This window comes from Mustela putorius, unplaced genomic scaffold (assembly GCF_011764305.1).
Source record: "Mustela putorius furo isolate JIRA1106 unplaced genomic scaffold, ASM1176430v1.1 tig00003845_pilon_pilon_pilon, whole genome shotgun sequence".
Lineage (NCBI taxonomy): Eukaryota > Metazoa > Chordata > Mammalia > Carnivora > Mustelidae > Mustela > Mustela putorius.
Genome location: NW_025421998.1, coordinates 96285106 through 96304648, shown reverse-complemented (window position 1 = coordinate 96304648; position 19543 = coordinate 96285106). Strand labels below are relative to the sequence as shown.

General features: G+C 39.2%; 1 protein-coding gene and 1 pseudogene across 2 annotated transcripts in view; one reads left to right on the top strand and one right to left on the bottom strand.

Annotated features, from left to right (window-relative positions):
- TPK1 (thiamin pyrophosphokinase 1) overlaps nt 1-19543 on the top strand; it is a 335576-nt gene that overhangs the window by 212699 nt on the left and 103334 nt on the right. The gene's annotated exons all lie outside the window — the stretch shown is intronic.
- On the bottom strand, nt 12674-13149 carry LOC123394812 (annotated as a pseudogene).

Below are 19543 nucleotides of genomic sequence, written 5' to 3'. Positions count from 1 at the left end.
ATCTTGTTTCATTTTTTCCCTCTCTACCTGCTATGGTCACCTACCCTGTCTCTCAAATTCCTCATATCAGAGAGATCGTATGATAATTGTCTTTCTCTGATTGACTTATTTCGCTCAGCATAACCCTCTAGTTCCATCCACGTCATTGCAAATGGCAAGATTTCGGGTTCTTTTTGATGGCCACATAGTATTCCATCGTGTGTGTGTGTGTGTGTGTGTGTGTGTGTGTGTGTGTAATACCACATCATCTTTATCCATTCATCTGTTGATGGGCATCTAGGCTCTTTCCGTAGTTTGGCTATTGTGGGCATTGCTGCTATAATCACATGCCCCTTCGGATCACTACATTTGTATCTTTAGAGTAAATACCCAGTAGTGTGATTGCTGGGTTGTAGGGTAGCTCTATTTTCAACTTTTTGAGGAACTTGCATACTGTTTTCCAGAGTGGCTGCACCAGCTTGCATTCCCACCAACACTGTAGGAGGATTCCCTTTTCTTCACATCCTCGCCAACATCTGTCGTTTCCTGACTTACTAATTTTAGCCTCTCTGACTGGTGTGAGGTGGTATCTCACTGTGGTTTTGATTTGTATTTCCCTGATGCCGAGTAATGGAGAACTTTTTAAGTGTCTGTTGGCCATCTCGATGTCATCTTTGCAGAAATGTCTGTTCATGTCTTCTCCTTATTTCTTGATTGGATTATTTGTTCTTTGGGTGTTGAATTTAGTAAGTTCTTTATAGATTTTGGATAGCAAATATCAAACTCTTAAAACAAGTTATAGTTCATAGGCTGGTATTTATCCATGAACAGTGTTTTACTGAGTGGGCAGTTGGTATGTGTTTAGAGTTGTGTGTGTGTGTGTGTGCATGTAATTATTCTCCACAATATTTTAAAATAAGATGAATTTGGGGTACACTGTAAGGGTATATCCCACCTCATTGTTCACCTAAATTAAAAATGACTCTGAATTTCCCTCAAGTATAAAAAAATCTACATACCTCAAGAATTTTTATCATTTAAGAAAATTGAATGAGATTACCTTTGAGCTTTGCTAAAATACTTCAAAAGTGGTGAAAATCAGTGTAAATGTTAATTATTTTGAGTATTATTTTTGAGAACAGTGTTTCTGGAATTGGTTCTGAAATTGAAGATAATAGCAAGGATGAGACATGTTATGGGACCTGTTGGTAGGACTGATAAAAATGTCTTGGTGCTGTGCTTTGCTAAGAGATGTCGCCTGTGTCTATTAAGTGGCAATGATAGCCTTAGACCATGCGACTAAAATGTGCTTTTTTGGATCTTTTTTTAAAGAGCCACCTAAACCCTCAAATAATCTTAGCATTTCAGTAATAATCTACATGTGAGTCTCTCTTGAGACTGTTATGTAAATAAGTAAGCGTCCTTCATTCACGAGAGTTCTGTCGATCAGGCTGATCTGGTCACTGCCTGCTGACCTGTGCATCCAGAAGCCACTCCCTTAGTGTTACAGAGGTTGTTCCAAACCTTAGTCTTTCATCCGCGTTCTCTCTTCAGTCCCCTCTCTGTGACTTATTTTGGTTATTACAAATTGAATTTTAAAACAAGGGGGAGATAGTGTAGTTCCAGGTCTATATACATATGGAAAAATGTTTGGAATTTTTTAGCTGGTTTATTTTGAATATATAATGTCCTTTACATTGTGTTTTGGCGTATTTCACTTACTGTGGGTCAAACTGCCATTAAGAGCGAAAGCAGGTAGCATTTACTTTAAAAATGGCAGATTGAACGGTCTTTCAAATAGAAAATTAAAAATAGAATGCATAATAGCTCCTCCCTTAAAAGCAAGCATTTCTCTTTTACTTTCCAAAATGTCTTCTTAATAAGACTTTATAACCTTTTATGAGCAGGAGGTTTTATGAAACCAGTGAGAGACATTTTCGACATGAAACACTACTGATATCAATTACTAGTTAGGCTATATTCCTTATGAAGACATTTAGGTGCTCCCAGCCATGTTTATCATGCTAGCCATGCAGAGTGTGGATGGTTCCAGATTTCTCATACGTACTTTCTCATTTTCTGGTCCTGTGCTTCTCAGGAGTGCAGAAACATTAGCTTCTGTACACTGAGCATAAATTATCTTTTATCTGCAAGTTTTATGGCAGTTGGTAATACAAGTTAATAGGATTTATGACCAAGAAATGAGATGTCCAAGAGTTAATAAGGCATGCCTTTTACATTATCCTAAACCTTGTTCAGTGATTCCTAGTCAGGATTCCGGTATCTGATGCAGGGGAATGGTGTTACAGAGCTGACTTCCATCACTTTTTATCTCACCTGAGCAAACTTCTAAATATGTTGTAAATATTTCTTCCTCGTGATCTTAGTCATGTTTACTGCTACTTGTTTTTTCACTCACTAGGACAATTTCTTGCTGTTTAAATTTCTCACATTTTATAAATCAGACATTGGCCGTGCTGGTAATGAATACAAAGGAAACATGTTCAGAGTCTGACAGAAGCTGGATGTCTCTGATGTAAATCTGTCACGCATGGTGGTTTCTGTTGTGAACTGAGGGTATGGGTCTGACTAGCCACATGTACACACCCAGGACCACCTCCTCAGCGACGGAACCAGGGAAGTGATTCTCAGAATATCACCTATATCGTAGGGGCGCCTGGGTGGCTCAGTCTAGTGTCCAGCTCTGGATCTTAGCTCAGGGGTTGATCTCAGGGTCGTGAATTCAAGCCCCACCACGGGTTCCAGGTTGGGTGTGGAGCCTGCTTAAAAAAAAGAAAACAAAACTATATAGTAGCATAGAACCATTAAGTATTAGTGTAATGGTATAAAACCTTAAAGATCATTTTATGGATAACGAATTGCGGGGACTTGAAGGTCAAGTGATTTGCTCAAGTGATACATAGTGTTCCTTTGAAAGAAAATGGGTGCTAACCCTGAGGTAGGTCTCAGGCAACAGTGGTCTGAAAAGGACCACCAGGCATCTCCTCTCCAAGGACAGGCTGTTGCATTGAGCGACTTTCCTCTTCCATAACCCCAAGTGCTAATACCCATTCCTTCCTCTGCCATTCACCCACCTAAACTTGCTCTTCTTGGAGAGTCCTTCCACTCAGTGTCTGACCTTAGCCATCTGCCTTCACACTGTGTCGTCTGCATTACTCACTCTCTTTCTTTGGCTTATCTGCTCTGCTTTTCCAGGGCAGCAGCTTCTGCAGGTGGAATGCGTACAGACACGCGTCTTCCCAAAGCACCCTCCTCTTTTCACTTCAAACCTTGCCCGGCTTTCTAGGGAAAATGTCTCTGTGCCTGTTCCCTCCTTCTCTTCTTCTGTGTGCTCTTCCCGTTCCTCCCCTACAGGGCATTTTAAAATTATAAACCAAAACCTATCTTGTGTAGAACATTGTGTTAGTCTTATTATACTGTTATGAAAACATGACATTTTAATGATCACTAAGACAACAAAATCCTAGAGCTATACAATTCTCATTTTTCTAAGTGCTCTAATATCCTCTTTAGAGTGCCATAGAAATATTTCCTTTATGGTTTTATCCATGTTTAATTAAACTAATTTTATGTAACTAAGAAGGCACACATTCACAAAGAGTTTATTTTATAGGTATTGCATTCTGTTTTGTTGATTTAAAGCATAGAATATTTCATCAACAAACATTCTTCAAACACCTGTTATGTAGTAGATACTGTGGTAGGCACTGAGAATGTGGAAATAAAGCAAACAGCTTCTATTCTACTGCTCATAGTTCAGTGGAAAAGCCAGAAGAATAAGCCACAAAATTCAGAAATTTTTTTATAAGAGTACAGTAAGTGCTGGGCGTCAGGGTGGCTCAGTTGGTTAAGCTTCTGGCTTTTGATCTCAGCTCAGGTCTTGATCTTAGGGTCGAAAGTTCAAGCCCTGTGTTAGGCTCCGTGCGGGGCTTGGAGCTTCCTTAAACACACACACACACACACGTACACATCAAAACAGAACACTGAGTGCTGTGAGGATGGCATGGGAGAAGCATCTAATCCAGATTGGGAACGGGATTGATGGTGATCATGGAGATAGTTTCTCGGAGGGATAACATCTTTTGGGGAGTTAGGCAAAGAGAGATGAATAAAGACATTTAATGTGCAAGGAGTATGGTGTGCAAGGAAACCTGGGAGAACTCGGCACAATTGCTAGATCCTTGGGAGCCATAGGAGATGCAGCTAGAGGTGAGAAAGCTAGAAAGACTTGTTTGCATTCTCAGGTAGATGGTCTTTATATTGATGTCCTAGCTCTAGAGTACCAGTTAAGAGGGTTTAGTGTGATAGCAATATGGAGGAAAAATTGTTTAGGGAAGAGATGGAGGCCATTCAACTCTTAGAAATCCGAAAAAGAAATGATGAATAAGTCAGCTTCACTTTGCTGTTGGAGTTCCTTGGGATGTGTGCTCAGAAGTCTTCTTTGGAGGAACACAGAGGGGAGTCAATATAATGACTAGGATTCTGGCTTAGGCAGTTGATTGCCATCTTTCTTTAAAATAGAGAATATGAGAAGAACACGTGAAGATAGGAAGTTGGTCAGCGGACTCTGGGACACACAGAAACTGATCTGTCTTTGAAACTATGTAGAAGTGCTTAAATATAGATACATAGGTATCTATAGAAAAAGCTCTCCTTTTAGGCAATTCTTCTGTTTGTGTGTGTGTGTGTATATGTATATGATTCTACTCAACTTATATACACACACGTACATATAGCTTGACCCTTTGATATACCTTGAGAATCCTCAACATATACATGATCATTAAAAACTTGGAGTGGAGTCTTACATACTGGGAGAAGGTATGGAGTGAAAAGATCAATGGCAGAACCCTAGAGAATAGAACACCATAATGGAAAAGAAACTGGAAAAATTATAAGAGTGGTATCATTGAGTCGAGGTGGATTCGAGTTTCGGGAGGTAAGGGAGTGATCCGCTAAGGTGTTGAGAATACAAAAGACTAAGTTTGGCAGCTGAGAAGAAACTTGATCAGGTACAGTTTTCATGGCAAAGTATGGATAGAAACCTGATTACTTGGAGTTGATGACTCGATAGGAAGGGAGGTAGAAATCCACTGCTCTTGCTAACCCTTTCTCACTGTTCACTCACAGCAGTTGAATTTGGGGGACTTACCTAGAAGTAATGATGACTTACAAAATTATTTTGGTTCGGCCATTTTCCAAGCTAAACAAAAACAGAACATGCATATCGGGGGTTATACATTTCTTTCCTGGCGTGAGCAGAAGTGCAGGTGCCATGCTGTGCTTTTGTAAGGAGGCTTGCACAGAGATGGGTGCTGATTGTATCGCGCAATGCTGGTGAAGTACTTTTTGAGCTATTTCAACTCTGTCTTCTCTTCCAGGCCTGCTGCCAGCTCCGCAGTCGTGGTGGGCCCTTCCCCTCCTCCTCTGCATGGGCACCTTGGTCTGGGCCTAAATGTGAAGCTTTGAGTTTGACCTTTAAATCTCTCTCCTTCTGGTCTGTCATTTTCTCAGTGTTACATAACCCAAGAAATTGGTCCATCAGTAGTTTTCCAAACTGACCACAATCCCTGCTTTCCTGTGCCACAAATAATTTTTAAGTCACTCTCTTAAAGCCCTACTCAAAATTTCTGACTTCTATACAGAATTTCCAAGTAAGCCTTTCTGATCTTCCCTTATCTGGATCATTTTCATCAATTTTTAAAATCTTTTTTCTATGGATTCAAAACAGTCTATCCATAAGAAAATTTACCAAATAAAAAGTTTTTTTCATTTTCTAAACCTTAAAAAAATTACAATTACGAATTTATGATCAAAGATGAAATAATGATCACACTTAGTTCACTGAATGCTAGCCAAATCCGAATTAATAGGGAAGTTTTAGATGGTTTAAATATATTATTCCCATTAACAATTGTTCATGATTGCCTCTTCTTGTAAAATACAGGGTGGCTGGGCATCCCAGGCTGTGACTTAGTCCACTTATTTCTCTACTGCCCTATGCTTTCGTCCTAGTTCATGGAAAGCTCATTTGAGGGAGTGATGGCTGCTTTCTGTAGCTGTGGGTATATTTCTGCCCTTGAGGACGATGGTGTCAGGCCCAGGAAGTTTTAAGGCAGCCTGGCTACAATGAGGTCTCAGAGGGAAAGGCATGCAGCAGCAGTCTGATTCCCACCACTCACCCGTACAGCTTACAAGTTCTTTAATCTTATAGGAGTCTTCCACTTAGGAGGGTTTACAGAAAGATGGCCATCAGCAAAAACCTATGGTGATCCCTCAGTGATTCCAAAGGAACAGGGGAAGTATCAAATTCAGTCTCCGTGGAAGCTGTTTAAAAACTTATTTGAACATTGGCCTTTCGTTTTCAACCATGAGTGGCAGAGAATCAGTTTTGGAGACTGGATTTGATCCATAAATGTGCTATATGCGGGTAGAACAATAGAAAAGTGAGCATCAGCATTTATGTGAGCTCTGTCATTGTAATTCATCATAATTCAATTGTAGGTAACGTAATGGAATATTGGATGCTAGGTGTCAGAGTTTCCTCTAGCTCCCCTTCCACAGTCCTCTGTGGCAAGGACACAAGCACACTATGTCATGTAGACTTAGTTCAATTGAGCATTGCTTCAGCATCTCCCTTTGATTGAAAACAAAAGGTTGCCAATGCGGTATCAATGAACTGTGAAGTGATCTGAGTGTTACCAGCAGGGAAATGAAATGAGCCTCTGGGAATAAGATTGGCACAAGTGAAGGTTTCTGTATAAAGGACTTCATACGGCTCTAGCTGGGTGGTATTACTTCTTATCCAATTAAGATTTTTTTCCCCCTGAACTTGGGAGCATTTTGATCTTGTTTGTTCCCAAAGTGATCAAACTGAAAGTGAAGAAAAAGTGGAAAAACATCAAAATAAAGCTCAGCTAGAAGGGCTGGGATTTGAAGGTACTTATTTAAACTGTGTATTTACCCTGCTGGATATTATGAAGCTCTTCCAAGGAGTGGTGTAAGGTACCTTGCCCTCCTAGATGCACTTCTAAGCCAACCTTACTGGAAGGAGGGAAAGTAAGTGTTCTATCTCTGGTCAGCTGGGGAGGATTTCATTTTCTTTTTCCTTTTTATTTTTTGAAAACCACTGTCCTATGTAGTTGTCTTTTAAAAGGTCCACTTAATCTTTCATATCTTTGTTATGAACAGAATTCTATTTGACTTACTTGCATACGGACTAGTTTAATAGTGGAATTTATAAAAATGCATCAGAGTTAGGAACCAAGTTAGCAAAGCAGAGTATAACCTAGGATGAGCTACAGACTGGCAAAGAGGATTAAATTTACTTACTTCACAGAGAATAGCGTTAAAGGTGTCCCAATCCGGTATTGTCTTCTGAAGCAGACTGAGATAGTACTTATGTGATATCAAGTAGATAAGATAGTCTCGGTGTCTAAGACATACTGTTACCTCTGAACTGCATACCTCTGAAATCTCTTAAGAGCCATGTATGAGTTATAAAATAGCCTCCGTACCTGAAAGGTTGGAAAATTAGATTTTAATAAAAATTGTAGAGTTAGACAGCTTTTAACATGTATAAATCCCAGCGTCTTCATTTCACTTGACTCTCCAGCAGTCTTGTTCATTGTTTCTGTTTCTCAAATGAGGAAACCCTGCATAGAGCAATGTTGTAAGAATATGGTACTTCATGAATACTCTAGGAATTTTCTGAATCCTACTCTTGTGGCATTTGCTTTCTAGCCTTCTGGTAAAATTCAGGCCTACTCTCTGAATTTCAGTGGATCCATATGGAGGGCTCCCCCCAAAAATGAGGGGAAGGTAGCCAGTTGGAAGCATTACCTACACATGGAGAGTGGCTCACTCATGAATAGGCATTGAAATCATCCTGCATAACTTTATTTTTTTCTTTAGTCAACTTTTTTATTATGGAAAGGGCCATATTTACAGAGAATTTGTAAGACTGGTATGATGAACAACATATTCCAACCATTTGTAATTTTTTAAACATTTTATCATGTGCCTTCTATCTATGTATAGACTTTTTTTTTTTTCTTGGTAACCATTTGGAAGGAAGCTGCAGATATCACATCACATTATCCTAGATACTTCAACAAGGAGCAGAATATTTAGAAACCAAGATCCAGGTAACAAATGTGCTTATTGCTACTGTGGTGCTTTCAGACTTTTTTAGTAAACAGAACTAAGAAACAACAAAAAGGTATGTGTGTGTATGTGTATAAATCATGGGTTCACACTGATATGTTGAATTCAGTTTTAATATATAGTTTTTAAACTGTTATTTTGTGTTTTTATTTCTTTAACTCCCCCTTGCCACCCCAAAATCCTGGCTTGAAATGCTATACTTGTATTATACTATAGTATATAGTAGCTCTTTTCAGATTTATAATACCCACCTTCGTACTAACAGTAAAGCTACTGAGGGAAATTTAAGATTTCTTTGTAGGTCTGTCTTTAAATTATATCCCAGCCAGACTATTGCATCTAAAGTTTCTCACTTTAAATATTAAAATTTATTCTTTCTGTGGTTATGCTGCCTATCTAATATACTGTTAGGCTCATTTGCAGTTGATTTGAAGGCATAAGACCTTGTTTTTTTTTTTAGGTATTTAAAATATTTTACAGTAATTCCATAGCCTAAAGGCAAAGCTTGATAAAAGATACCCTCAGGAGAGGTCTTGCTTTTATTCCTATCTCCCTCACCACCACCATCCTCCTTCAGAATCGTTCAGTTTCTTGCAAAAAATAGAAGCAAAACCACAACAATATGTGCACATTTTCCTATTTCCCCCCTTTTTATGTGAAATTTAGCACATAATATATTTTGGAAGCCACTCGGTTCGGCAGTAGAGACCGCCCTCATTGCTTTATTGCGACTATTGCGAGGGCGAATCTAAATGCGCCATCGCTTGTCCATGTGTAGCTTTTTGAAAGAACATACTGGAAGTTCAGATTCGGCCACTCTTTGAGTTGTAGCTGTGTATATTTTGAGAATATTCCTCAGGTGGTTCCATGTACATTCCCACTTGAGACCTGTTTTGCTGTCTTGAGAGCAATGTGGTGGAGACAATATGACCCAATTTTAAAGTTGAGCAAACTGGGTCTTAAAAAGATGAATTGACTTTAGGGGTTATTCCACTTCTGAATGGTAAAGCCACATTCCAAATCCATGTCAGACTGACACTTTAGCTTTCTCCACTCCATGTTTCCGTTTCCACTTATATGATTTGTGCACTTGGTATGATGCCATTCAGTGTAGAAGAAACAATTTAAAAAGGTAAACTCATCGCGGCACCTGATTTTGATGTTGCCTCATGAGGGTCATGATCTCAGCGTCATGAGATCGAGCTTCACACTGGGTGTGGAGCCTGCTTGAAATTCTCTGTGTCCCTCTGTACCCACCTCCCTCCCCTCTCTCTCAAAAAAATAAACTCACTAAACATAGCCTATAAATACCACATAGTTCTTTATAACAGAATTAGACTTCGCTGCCATCCTTTGTAGAGTGTATGTGTTTTTAAATAGAAAGGAATGGGCACAATCAGTTTTCTTATCAAAGAAGAAGAGTCTTCTATTATAGTTGAGGTAGTAATGATAATGAATCAGAGTCTTTTCTTTTTGGAAAAAGTCATGTTGATAGAGGAGCCTCAAAATTGATAAATTACATACACGGTGGCCTTTCCAATTGTCTGATGATAGGAAGCCAATTTCACTCCTAACCAGAAACCCTCAAGGTAAAAGGCACAGAGTATGGAACATTGGTCTTACTTTATCAGGGAAGGTTAATGTACAAAAATGCTGCTCAGGGGACAGTGGAGAAGGATTTATTTTCTCCTGGGTGAAGCTAGGCTATTAAGAAGTGGGCACTCTTTGAAATTTTGATAATAGTAATTGAAAAGCTATGATTAGAGCTTAATATTTTTTTCTGAGCATATTTCACACTATAAAATATTTCCCAGAGCAGAGTAAGCCTTGTGAAAAATAGAAGGGCTCAGACAAGTTTTTTCCTATATTCATTCAACCAACATATTATTAAAGACTTACTTGTATCAGGTATTTACAAATGGCTAGACCGAAGAGGAGTAAGTTCCTCTGAAAGAGCTAATAGCATCATCACGAAATAGATCATAATTTCACAATAAAATAAAATAAGTTCCATAATACAAATATATACGGAATATCATGGAAGCCTAGAGAAGCGACATATAATGTGCCATAGGCAGGTCATACTACAGGTACGCTGTAAGAGACGAGATGTGCCCAGGCATTCGGCCTGCATATGCACTGCTCTGTGCACATGCACTGCACTCCTAATTGCTACAGTACTCTGTCCGTGAGAAAAAACAGCTGGGGCTGTTTTCAGTGATAGACACCTAGACTGATAGGCCATCGCTACAACTCTGTATGCAGACCTTACATTCTGTTCACTGAACTTACCTTTTAGATGCAAAGATTCCTGCCCTTATAAGCACCAATTCATTGCAGGCCCATTCGTAACATGATTTTAAATAGTGTTAAATATGGCTACAAGTTATTAGCACTAACACTTAATACTGCATACCATCCAGCAGGCCGCCGTAAAGAACTTCATTTCTAAAGCCAAATAGTGCATAATTCTTTAAATTCGTCTTATCTTTAACACACACTTCATTTAAAACAATTTTATGAACCAAATTCTAACTTACTACTTAGCATAAAAATGTTGATGCGCAACACTAAAAAAATTAATGCTACAAATCTTGTCCTCTCTTCCTTTTATCTGCAATGCTTTTTATATGAAAAATTGCATTTATGTCTAAAATAGAAGTTTATTATAACAAGGCTCTTTTGGAAAGGAATTATACTCAAAGAAAGGGAACATTCAGAATCATTACAAAGGGAACAGGAAGGAGACTGCATATCATAGTTAATTATAGAATAGATATTTAATGAGCAAATGTATGAAGAAGCCACATGGTGTCTATTGTCTTCTGCTTTGTTAGGTCTGAACATTTTAAATTACTCAAGGCCCATGAAGGTGTTGTCTAGGCCTTCTGGCTCTGTGTGGAAGGCTCGAGTCCTGACTGGCATTTACTGACTATGACTCCTTGAGACTGAGTCTCCGTCTTTCCACGTGCAACTGGAATGTTGATGTATGTGCTTTTCATGAAAATTAGAATGTTTAAGGCCATGCATATGAAAGCTTGTTTTGTTTTGTTTGGTTGGTTTCTTAAGGCTTTAAGTAGAAAGGCCTGAATGAATTAATCATAAATTATGGGCACAGTGTCATCATTGGTCATTTTGTTTCACTATTTGATTAGGATCTGTTGATTCAAATCTTCTCCCCCTCCAGGATACCCTTTTCATCACATCTTTTTGTTTGTATGTCCTTGCAAATTATGTATTGCTTTCATGGCCACTAAGAAATATTTTTGTATGTATCTCTAAAAGAAAGGGATTCCTAAAAACCGTAAGTGCAGTCCCATTTCACACCCAAAAAAAGTTAAAAATAATTAATGTGATGAAGTAAAGTGTTTATCTCCATTTCCTCCTTTGTTTTAAGATGTTTTTATGGTGGGTTGTATGATCAGGGACCCAAACAAGACCTGTCTGTTGCAGTAGATTGGTTTTTTGTTGTTGTTGTTGTTTAAATTTTTTATTCATTTTTTATTTTACTTTTTTAAGATTTTATTTATTTATTTGAGAGAGAGCATGAGAGGGGAGAAGGTCAGAGGAAGAAGCAGACTCCCTGTGGAGCTAGGAGCCTGATCCTGGGACCGGGATCACAACCTGAGCTGAAGGCAGTCACTTAACCAACTGAGCCACCCAGGCGCCCTTTGTTGTTCTTTTGAACAGGTCCCCTTACCTGACTGTGCCTGCACTTCTTTTTCTTCTCCTTCCTCATTTTATTTCCCTCACTCCTCAACATTTTCCTTGAAGAAACTGTCATTTGTTCTATGGAATTTTCAGTCTAGTCTTGTTGCATGGCATGGTATCATTACTTCCTATTTTCCTTTGATTTTTTTTTATTTTTAGTTAATTCTAGAGCTGTGATCAGACCATTAAGAAATTGTGGGGGGGGGGCGGAATTTTGACGTGGGTGATCCTGTATCACAACATCTAATTGCTCTTTATTGTGATGTTGTAGCTATTGATGGTCACCGTGTGTCTCTGCCCTGATTGGCAGTTGCTCAATGCTAGTAGTAAGCAGTTCTGCCACTGTTACTTCACGGATTGCCTGAGATACCTCTCAAAAGAGAAGCTTCCCTCAGACCAGCTACTGGGCTATCCTGTGGAATAGTCTGTAAAGGAAGGCAGGCTATACACTTAATTCTTTTTCCCTTAATTTACTATTTTTCAAAATAATGAATTGTTTTCCCTAACGTTTTTTAAAATTACTTTACGCAGTGCAGCAAAGAAGGAGCAAAAGTTCACAAACCCTCTACAAGTGTCATAAGACACATTGCAAGGAAAAAGGGACTTAGAAGGATCAGCAGTATCCTAAGGTCTTGGTGGATACATTCTTGGGGGCGGAGGTGGACCACTAATTCCTGGTGGGGGGGTCTCATCCTTAGAGGGAGCATGCCTATTCGTATCCCGCAAGCAGGGGAAGCCCAGCTGATGGGCCATGGGTGGTCTTCTACTGCGTAGGGGAGGCTGCAGGTGGTGTTGCTCAGCCTGCAGGAGTTGGTGGCGTCCCCCATCCTGGTGGATTTGCTGCTCCAGTGTCCCTTCCCTGCAGAGTCCTTCATTTCCTGCTGGGATGGCCCCGAAACCCCTAGCACAGGGCCTCCTAACCCTGTGGGAGCATGGGGAATTGGAACAGCAGCTGGCACTCCTCTGCTGGCTGCCCTGCCAAGCCCAGGCCTCCTGCAGCTGCAGCAAGCGGTGCCCGGGGGCACTGGTATCTTCGGGGGTTGGTCCTTCCCCAGTCATGGAAACCAGGTTTTCCCCAGGTAGCAGCGCCAGACCCAAATCCCACTTTTCTTCACATTCTGGCTGCTTTACAATCTTTGGCTTGGTCTTCCTGAATTCATCACAAAGGATTAAATTCATGTTCTTATTAAAAGCCTTAAAGGTGCCACTGAAGATGCGGTCATCTTGCAGGATACATCTCATTCTGTGGTTGCTGCCCTCTCCCACAGTCATGGTTGCTGTTCAAATCCAGTGTCTGCAGTAAGGTTTCATGATCCTCGAGAGCCAATGGAAGGCTCCAGATAAGGATTCGATGCATGTTCTGTGAACAATCCAGGCTTGGGACAGAGGCTTCCAGCAGTAGACGGAGCTCAGTGTCTCACTTGGAAACGGGCTAGCTGGACGTTCCAGTCCGGCTCTCACCCCCTCTTGGTGTCTCAGCTAAGAATGCCTGTCTGGTTCCGGCTGGAAATCTGCCACAGGTACTTCCTGCTGCTGGGATCGCCTTGGGTGCAGCCGACACTGTTGGTGGCTCAGCGGGAGTGTCCTTCTACGTGTGACGAGGACTGCCACCTTGAGTGTGTGCTGTCAGTAGTCTGCCACAGGGGTGTCCATTGCGCTGCTGGCCACAGCTCAGGACAGACCGTCCGGCATCTCCGGCAGTCACCCCAGTCTGCCAGTTCCATACCGTTCTTCAGCACCGATTGGCTACTTTTTGTTGAGGATTTAAGCATATTTGGATTTAAGCAAATTTTATAGGTATAATGAGTCCATTCTCATTATTTTCCTAACTGCTATACAAAGTGTCCTATCTTTGGCCACGGTGGGGGAGGAGCATATTCAGTTTGGCTCCTGAATGAATCCCTTTGGCACAAACCCACTCGTCTTTGATAACTTTCTTCCTTTCTCTTTTATGGTATGTTCCCAGCTCATCTTGCCCATTTCCCAGCTGAGTTTTGGAATTTCTCCAAAAGGCTATTTTACTAAGAAATAAGAATTAGAGACCATAATCTGGGCATTAAAGGGAATGCTTGTAGCTACTAAGTTGATTCACTTGAGAAAGCTAGGATTGTGGGGTTTTTTGGTTGTTGTGGTGGTAGGTTTTTTTTTTTTTTTTTAACAGTTAACATGAGTTTGTATTTCTACTTTCCTCTCACACACACACTTTTGATGAACAGAGTTTTAAAATCTGGATGTTTTAAAAGTGGATGAAGTCCACTTTATCTATTCTTCATGTTACAGGCTCTGCTTTTGGAGTTTTGTCTAAGCAATCTTATCTAGCCTAAGATTGTAAGAGTTTCCTTTTATGTTTTCTCTTAAGAAGTTTTATAGTTTTAGGTTTTACATTAGAACTGTGATCCACTTTATTTTCTGTATACATGTAAGGTAGGACAGCATTCCTGCATTTGCATGTGGATGTCCAGTTGTTCCAGCACCATTTGTCATAAAGATATTCTGTCTGCACTGTATTGCCTTTACACCTTTGTCAAAAATCAGTTATCAGGGGCACCTGGGCAGTTCAGTGGGTTAAGCCTCTGCCTTTGGCTCAGGTCATGATCTCAGGGTCCTGGGATTGAGCCCCACATCCGGCTCTCTGCTCGGGAAGCCTGCTTCCCCCTCTCTCTGTCTGCCTCTCTGCCTACTTGTGATCTCTCTCAAATAAATACATAAAATCTTTTTTTAAAAAATCAGTTATCAGTGTACATGTGGATCTGTTTCTAGCCCCTCTGACATACTACACTGACTATAGTTCGTAAGTCAGGGCTTCAGGGATGGAATGCAGTGCAATGAATAGTTTTTTTCATGTGTCTTTTTGTGTTTTTGCCAGTGTATCTTTTGGATAGATCCCTAGAATTGTGGTCCGTGGCTCAGAGCATCTGGATGAAGCCTGTTTGAAGTGCTCCACCAGAAGGGTTGTACGAGGTAGTGATAAGAGGACCCACGACCTCTCAGCCTATCTATCTAATACGTGGGGCGTAATATTCCAGAAGAGTCTGAATTTGTATTTCTCTTGCTATCAATAGGATTGAGCATAGTTTTATATTTTTAAAAGCTGTTCATTCTTTTTCTCTGGACTATCATCTTTCTATGAAGTTGTTGGCCTAATTTGCTTCTATTATTGTTGGAACTTCTTTTCATGTTAGTAGTATGACCCCTTGATCTATAATGTAAATCGCATATACTTTTTTCTTATTTCTGATTTTATTTGGGGATTTGTGTGTGTGCATTTTAAATAAATGATTTTTTTCACATTTTCCTTATTATCATTGTATAATTATATATTTTATATGCTTGTATATAATTTGTATGTAATTATACATTTAGTTTCTCCTTTCACAATCTGCATTTTCCCCCAAGACTCCCTGAACCTCCTAAATGGTTCTTTAAATTTGCTGACAGGAAAGTTAATTCTTTGTGTTCTTGGTAAAGTTCTGTAGGTTTTCACAGATTTCACCATTACAGTATTATGCGTTACACGTTCACCATCCCAACCGTCCCCTGGGCTTTCCCTTTTCACTGACCCCCCCCTTCCCCCACACCCTAGGGAACTGCTCATTTTTTACTATTGATATAGTTTGTGGCTTTTCCCAGATGTCACATAATTGGAACTGTACGGTGTGTAGTTTTCCAGAGACTGGTTTGTTTTGCTTAGCATTGTGCATTTCCTCCTTGTCTCTTCTGATTATCTTTTTACTCAGCATATTTTCAAGATCTGTCTGTGTTGCCATATATATATCTGTTCTTTTGAAATTATTCACAGCTCTGTATGTTGGACATCTAGTATATTTGCCCTCCCACTCTGCATACTGGACTCTAAATCGCTTCCAAACCTTGCATCCCTCCAACCCCGCCCTGCTTCGCCACCCAAATAATGGTGGATTGAGCCCTCACGTATGTACCCTTATGGACCCGTGCGAGCCTTTCTTCAATGCATCTGCAGTTAGAAGAAGAATTGCTCATAGGACATAGGTTTACTTTATTTAACTAGTTTGACATTGCCCTCTAGAATGCTGCCTTTACCCAGCCAGTAGTATGTGAGGGTTTTTTATTTTTCTTGTGTTTAAAGATTATTGCTATATCCTCACCAACACTTCACATCCAAATTTCTGGATATAAAGTGTATAGGAATCAAGTGTATCTTGCTGTGTTCACTTGTATTTCTGTAATGACTAACGTAATGAGTCTGAGCAACTCATCACGTGCTTGTTATTGTTCTTTTTTTTTAAAATGTAAGAAGTATTTGTGTATTTTTGCTTTGAGAGGTTTTGGGGGGTTTTGTTTTTACTTATTTTAATTCTAGTGTAATTAGCATACAGTGTTGTATTAGTTTCAGTTGTAAAGTACAGTGAGTCATCAGCCGGGGCCCATCAGGACAAGCATACTCCTTAATCCTGCTTGTTAGCATTAACTCATTTTTTCTGTTGGGGATACTGTCAGCTTTTTATTGCTGTGTTTCTTATATATTTTTAAGATGAATCCTCTGTCAGTTTTGAACATTACACAGTGTCTCTTCTCATTACATCATCTGTCTATTAGCTTTGTCAAACAGAGTAAGCAGTTTGGTCTGGGGCTTGGTGGACGGTGGTACCATTTACCGACAGGCTGAAAATATGGAGGGACAGACTGTGGGTAGAAACCAAGTCTCACTGGACTGCGTTAAGTCAGAGATGCCCACTGAGCCTTCAAATACGAATCTTGAGTAGGCAGTTAAATATCTGACTCTGGAGTGAACGTTAGATTTTGTGAAGTCTCAATATTTTATATTGTTCTCATTATTCCTTGAAGATTTTCTTTTCTTATTTTAATTTATTTTTTTAAAATCTGGAGCTCTTTAAAGTTTTGGAGAAAATTTTTATTTAAGAAATTGGATTTGAAAGTACTTTTATTTGTATCATAGTAGTAGTTTTTTGCACTATATATGTCATTTTGACCATAATTTCACTTTTTTCTAATTCCAAATACTTAATCTATGTAGCATTGTGGTATAGTTCTAACCCTACTCGTCCTATGGCCCCCTGACTCTCCTGTCTGGTTTCAAGGGCTCTCTAGATATATTTCATAGAACATTTACTATTCACTGTATAAATGATTTTTCCTCCATTTCACACTGAAATTATAAGAAATAACTCAAGGTGACTCTCATCTTTAAATTGAAAATGAAAAATAGTTTTGAAGCAAATCTGTAATATGTTCATGGGATTTAGTTATCAAGTATTGATCATTCTAGTTTTAGGGCCATCTACCATGAAAAAACACATAGCCATGGGTATGCAGATGTGTGTCTTTTTAAACATGGAAACAGTTTTTACCTTAGGATTATTATTTTTAAATGCAAAACCTTAATTATTAAATTCTTTTTTGAATAAAAACAAGACACTTTACAGTTCTTGCCAGAAAATTATCTTTGGCAACTTCTGAGCTTGCAAATGACAGAAAAAAATATTTGAGTCAAACAATAATGCTAATGTACTTTTTCTTTTCTCTTGAAGGCTTACTCACAATGGTTATTCTAGATTGCTCCAGATTATAATTTTTTACAAGATTTATTTTTTTACTTTCATAAAATAAGTTATTTCTATTATACACAATTGTATATCTATTATATATCTTTTTATGAACCATAACAATTCATTATCACACATACATGTATTTTAAGTAAAACTAATCCTTTTGGTTGTTGCAAATAATACAAAGAATCTAATTAGGATATGCAGTTATTAACATAAATCCATGGTTTTATACCTTAAGATACCTTCACAGTTTACTTTTTATTATTTAGGAAAAAACTACATTATCTTAGCTATTGAAGTGTATAGAGATGACATTTCTTTGAACAGGGGATGTGTGACCATCCTTGAGGAGCCAAAACAGGGAAAATCTTTCTTTTAGGTACCCCCCCCCCAAAAAAAGCATATATTGCTGAGCCGAGCACTCATAAAAATGACTGGTGGTACTTACAGGCATCATTCATCAGACTTACATTTTAGAGGGGAAAAAAAATCTCATTATCCACTCCATATTCATTTAAGTTTTAAGTGCTTAGAAGACTTGTCATAACCTAGACTTAAGGTCTGAAATGGTAAATCTTGACACGTCTCCACTCCAGCAGCTCCTCCAGGCACCGCTAGAGCTCTGAGCGCCCCCACCTACGGGAGCTTTCCATTCTGTTCTGCCCTGGTTCTTGCCCACTCTTTTCCCATCACTCCGCACTTTGTAATGTTATTAGCTTCTGCATCTTCCTTTATTTCAAAACTAGAAGCATCTAAAAGTTTCCCATTCGGTAAGAAATGCCAGAGGAATATATTGGGCATGTTGCACTTGCATTAACACACTTAATCACAACGGGCAAGTGAAGAGTACTTATATTATATTCAGTTGGGCCTAGAGAACCTGATCTCTGTGAGGCTGTAAAACATGATATTCACCTTAATTTTGTGCTCTTTGTGCAGACCCAGTGCTCTTTCTCTCTGCCATAGCATGCCGGTTTCTCAGAGCAGAATTACTCTGACTTTTTTAATTGATTCTGTTTTAGTATAGAAGTCTGGGCTGGGAGAGAAAGGACTGGAAATATTATGTATTCATTAGTATCCGAGAAGTGGCAGGTTAAAATGAGCTACTTAGGTTTAAAAGCATATGTGTCATATATATCGTTCATTCACTTGCAAAAGTATGTTATTTATGTTAACATTTAGATGCTAACTTTCCTCCTTTTAGGAAGGAGTATCTATCTTTCCTTTCAGAATGCTTTTTTTCCTAAGTTATTTAAAGAATAGAATCAGGTCATTTATTAATACTCAGAGCTACTAAGGCATCAATCTTCAGCTCTCAGAAGGAGGACATAAATAGAACCAATTTTAATGGGGGCGGGGAACTGCCTGGTTTTAAAAACTGTCTTTTTATGCTATCTAATGTTACATTCTCTTTCAAGGAAAAGACAGAGGTTGGTAAGACAGTTCCTACAGGATGGGTCTTAATTTCTCTCTACTGTATACACGTGGCAGCCTAGCTCCTGTCACTTCAGTGATCGGTGTTTCTAAAAATTGAAGAATTCACTTTTTAAATGAGAGTGTATTCAAAAATTCATTAGGGATTTAAAATAATCACAAAATTACATTTCCCCGGTAACTTCTTATGCCAGCTGTGGTGTCCATCTTGGAGTCAGAAGATGAGGTTGCAGATTTTGACTGCTTCTCAGATACGAAGTTCAGACCAGCAGCCCTGTGAATTGTGGGATTATTGGAGGTTTTATGATGTAAAATAAAGCAGGACAATTAGGGCATTTTTACGACAAATAATGATTTGGTCATATTGGTTTTCCTCTCGTGTGATGGCCCCAACGCCCACTACTTCATCTGTTTTCACAGCAGCCTGGAGGTCCTGAGGAAGTGATGTCACACTGCCATGTAGACTGGCCTTAGAATGGAGACTGAGGCTGGAAAGGGGCGGTGTAGACACAGGTGAGACTATATTAACATGTTTCTTATAAAAGCACCACATGGAAATTGTAATATGTCTTCTGTCTCTTGTTTTCTCTGTTGGCTTATCATAACAAATAATAATTAAGGATGAGCAACAGAGCCCCTGTCCTGATACAGACACACTGTTCCCACATTAAATCTACGTTATC